Below are 5129 nucleotides of genomic sequence, written 5' to 3'. Positions count from 1 at the left end.
GAACTTGCACGGAAGCGGCTGCAGCCAACTTGCAGTGCTGCGTCCTAACCATTGTGCCACCAGGGAGGACCCTGATAAGGGTTTTCAATAGCTTGTTGTAGCCCATAAATTAATTCTTCCTGAGAACATCCCTTCCTGCCTCCTCAGTTGTGTAGTCAAGCCTACTCATTAATGTCTTCTGAGAGTGGGGTTTCTTTGCTTTTCATTTTTATGGAAATCAGCAAAAGCAGCTGTGTTGTCCTTCTGCCTGACCTACACTAGATCACAAGGAAACAAGTGCAGGAGGAGGCCACAAGAACATACTGCCCTGAAGCACTTGTTGAAATCTTGGGCTGTGGGCATGGGGAGTTGAGCCATCTAACCTAGATCTGGGGGATCAGAGAAACCCTGGAAGTTGTCAGGAAGGCTACTGCAGTGGTGTTGTTCTTTGTTCATATTTTAAGGCCTGAGGAAGGTCTGTCCCAGGGATATTACAACTGTGGAAAATAAGATGTCCCCTGAGACATGTGTGTATAATGGGACATGGAGACAAATTGACTGACACCAGTCAAGTGTTTTTGTTACATAGCACTCCTATGTGAACTGGGCTCCTTGACTGTGGGTCCTCACCTGTGTGCTTAAGATCCAGCTGCAGGCACACACAAAAAGGTTTGTTTCCAAGGGAAAAGGGAAATGAATAACTCAGGGGAAGAGAGTGATTAATGCATCCTACCAATTCAGCTGGCCTGGAACCCCAATAGCATGCTGAAAGCCAGAGAACAGCCAAGAGACCAGCTGCAAGCCATGAGTTCAAGAGACCCCCGAAGCCCACAAGTTTGGTTTTATATCCCAACCTGGCTGCTTAACTCCACCCTCCGGTCCCCACGTGTTTCTCTTTGGTGTTGAGGGGATTTGTAGTTCTGATGGGGTGGAGTCCACAAAACCTATAGAGTTTGTTCAGGACATCCTTTCCCCAAACACTTTCAGTTTCCAGTCATTGGCCCATCACTACATGCAAGAGGCAGTCCAAGCAATCTTTTAGTTATGATCGTATCCCGCTAACATAGCTGCACACTGAAGAAAATGTATTAATGACTTGAATACCCTAAATAAGTTCTCATTTGATAAGTTAGCACTTGGACTTATCTATCTGCCTTTCTAGCTTGTCCGATATAGGCCTGTATCTGGGAAATGGTTTTGCACTCCATGTATGGATGAATGAAGTTCTTAATTCTCTTTAATGGAAAGCTAGGTGCCATCTATAATACATTTATCAAAATAATGAATGTCACCGTGATCCTCTTGGGAAATGGTTTTATTGGCCTTTCCCACCTAAGGTGCCACCCTAACATTGCCTACTTTTATTGATGAGGAGTTGGAGGCTAAATCTTTTGGATGATTTAACATCACACAGAGCCAGATTTTAAATCTAGGTTGTGACTTGTGTCGATGCTATCTCCCATATCTCTTCATTTCAAATAACACTGAATAGAAGAGATAACATTTTAACAAGGCATTCCTTTGTTGATTACTTTCCATGAAACACTACAAGCCTACTTCTAAGATAATTTCAAATTCAGTGACTTATTTATTCATGACTCTCTTCTCTCATTCCCTTCCTTCCTTTACAACCCATTTAAAAGCATCAGCCTACAAGTAGCTATGAGGGATATAAAGTCCTTTGCCGACGATTATATTTGAGTTTGAAGAGTTATCAAAAAGCACTTGTACCAACAGTCCAAGTTCTGTTTTACACAGTCACTGACACCAAGCTATGCCTCTTCTTTCTTCAAAGACTGACTTTATGGGATTCCTCTCCACTCCAAACTCTGCTACCCATTTAATGGCCTCATAAACACCCTGACCAAAACTGGAGGAGAAAGATATGTCTTTCTCCCTTTATTTTCCTGGCTAGCATATAAGGACCCTTCACCCCATTTTAATTCTGATGAGCTATTCTCCAAGTCAATGTGAGAATCAGGGGTGGCTAGTCAGCAACACACACCTGTGATTACATGTTGGCTCAGAAATGGAAAAGTGATGCAAAGTTGGACCCAAAAGAATGAGGTCCAGGACTTTGGCTTAAATTGGGAGAGACATAGTTATTCTTTCTGGCTTTCTGGACTGGTGAGTATGCAGCCTAGAGTTGCTGGCCACTGTTTTGCATCACTGGAGCAGAGCTTCCCTGTGATAGGAGCCCATAGAAAGCACAGATGCTGGACCATGGTGGCACAACAGCAGGCACTATGAAGCTAGTAAGCTGCTTCAGCACAAGTTTGATCCCTGGCCAGGGAGGTGACCACATGGCATGGCAGAACTCTCCTGTCTCACCCGCTGCTCCCCTCAGCAGTGTATTTCAGTCCATCTGCCTGTTCTGCTCCCCACTCTGTCTCTGGTGAACCCTCTCACCGCCCCTGCACCTCTGGCCTGTATGGCAGTTCTCTATGCAGAAATAATAAATCTTTAAAAAAAAAAAAAAGCATGAATGCTGACAGATGGGGAACGGCAGCTCCTGATGACATCATATGAGTTACACCCAAAGCCAAACTACCCTTCAAATAATAACAAAAGCTCTGTCTTCCCTTTTTTAAAAAGCCAGTTTGATTTGGGTTTTCTGCCGATCACAAATGAGAGAGCTGGATCAAGTTAAATCCAAAGCGTCTTAGCCTCTAATGATCTCAGCCTTCCAACAGTCACAAACCGCTCGGGTCCTAGTTCTGACCATCAGCTGTAACTGTTCCACTTCCAAGGTCAGGCATTCACGCATCCCCTGTTCTCTGAAGATGGCATTCTCTCCTGTGTTGCTCATTCATGATTTCTGCTTTCATGATTCTTTGGTCCAGTTGGGCTATAGAAATGCCATCTACAGTAATAGATGATTCTCCACACCAGGAGCTTTCTCCTTTTTTCTCTTCTTCTACTGTCAGATTTCATGCTGCATCATGTCAATGCCCTCTTTTTTGTCCCCATCTCCTTTTAAAATTATAATAGTTCATTTTTACATCATTTTGTGCATTTTTCCATCTCAGTTGCAATCCCCTTGGGCTTCCCATCACCAAATCACCCGTGTGCCATCACCATAGTTCCATGCACTCCTCCCCGCCCCCATTTTTTATCCCATTCCCCACTCCACCCCTGCAAAATGTCTCTCCATATAGTTGTTCGTTATTATTACCCCTCTCCCCCACCTGCCCTGGCCCTTTATGTTCCTGCTATGAGTGAAACCATTGGTATTTTTCTTTTCTTTCTGGCTGATTTCACTAGGCATAGTCCCTTCTGGCTCCATCCATTCAACACCCTCTTTTGAACATCAAACTCTCTGCTTCTTCTGTCTTTTCAGTGTATGTCAACCTTGGCTGCACCCCATTTTCTGCCATCCAAAAAGTTAAGGACCCTTGGAGGAAGTCTCTCAAGAGGGCAGAGTGGCACCACTATACGCTTCCAAATTCTGCAAATTCTCCCATAAACCCAGGAATGGATGCAGCTTCTCTAGCCAAATCCCTCCAATTCTCTGAAATTACTAGTTTAGAACTTTGCCCTTCCCTTCCAATGTTCAAACTCTTTATCCAGGCCTCTTGCCTCACTCTTACAAGTAATTTCTCAAGTTTTTTGTTCTAGAGAAACTCTGAGGTCATTTTCAGATCTTAGATGATGCTGCATAAAACTTTATCTACAGCCGTGGCACCCTGACATGATCCCTAAACTGTAGATGGTATAGTATAGCCCAGGAAAACTGTTGATGCCCTTTTGAGCAGAGAATGATATTTTTCTATGGCTCTGAATTTTTGCCTTACTTACTAGCCCATTTGTTGATATGTGGTTCCCTTTATCCACAAAGAAAGTAAACTCTAACACTAATCAGCAGTGAGGTTGGGGAAACTTTGGTTTACTTTTTGATTTTCCTATCTTTGTATCCAAGTAAGCTCAAAAGTGTTTTCAATATTTCTACTGTGCAAGATACTGAGGCATCTCACCATGAGGAATGGTATGTGGACTGTTGCTCTGCAGTCGTGTTTCTTCTGTTAGTTATAGGGTGGGCGGGAGGTCTTTCCACATTCCTCACTCTTTCTAAAATTTAACTGTTAAAATCGAGCATTTCTTGTGGCATCATCAAAAGCATTAACATTTTCATCTCTGAAGTTTTGACACAAGCCCCTCTTGAAAAATCACTGTGTTGTAGCAACATCAGGGAATGTATATGTGTTTTTAACAGGAGAAATTCTCCTGAAGCCTGTCACTGATGTGACCCCATCTGTATAAATGCCAACAGGCTCCCCTAAGATGTGTTTTTTTCCAAAATATGCAGAACAAATATTAAATTTCTATTAGCCTTTGTTTCTTTCGATCAGTCCTTTGAAGCAGAAAGAAACGTTTTCTTGAGTTTTATTGTCACTGATAATCTTACAGATACTATAGCATGACAGTAACTAGAGAAATGTGTTACCCCATCAACCCAGGTAGAGAGCCATTATTTTCAGCTAGTTACATAAACCCTCTAAAGTGTTTTGTGACATGTCATCAATACATCCACTAACCACATAGTTTGGGAGTGGAAATTTTTCAGTTTCTTCTGCTGCATTTCCTTCTAGTATTTTGCCACATCTAAGTTCTCATGATGATGTGATCAGCTTTTTGCCACCATGACTTTTCAATGAAATCTTCCATTTCTCTGTCATATGTTCACGTAAGTTCAAGACAACTTTCACAACAACCTCTAAATTTTGAATTGGAGTCAAACTGCTTTTTTGAGGGAATATGCCCACTTAGTTGGAAAACTTGCTCCAACCGTAGCGATGACAGTTAACTGGGAACCACAGGGCAAGGAAAGCCCCAGGAGAGGAAGGACCCGCCAGTGATGAACTTGGGAACTCCAGGCTGCTATGTTCACAATGGAGAGGCAGGCACAGCTGAGCGGGTCCCATCTCCAGGACGTGCTGCATCTGTAGCACCATGCAAGTAACTGAAATAGCCTTTAATTCCTGGATCTCTCTGGAGCAAAGTTGTGATTTCAGAAATTAAACAAAGGATGTTCTAAGCAGCTCAGTGATGATAATAAGTTCACAATCTCTCCCATTAAAAAATTATGTTCAGGGCCCTCCCTGGTGGCGCAGCAGGTTAAATCACAGCACAAAGAAGCTTAAGCTTCTTCC

Source organism: Condylura cristata, unplaced genomic scaffold (assembly GCF_000260355.1).
Source record: "Condylura cristata isolate star-nosed mole 26May11 unplaced genomic scaffold, ConCri1.0 scaffold00006, whole genome shotgun sequence".
Classification (NCBI taxonomy): Eukaryota; Metazoa; Chordata; class Mammalia; order Eulipotyphla; family Talpidae; genus Condylura; species Condylura cristata.
This window is presented reverse-complemented; position numbering follows the sequence as displayed.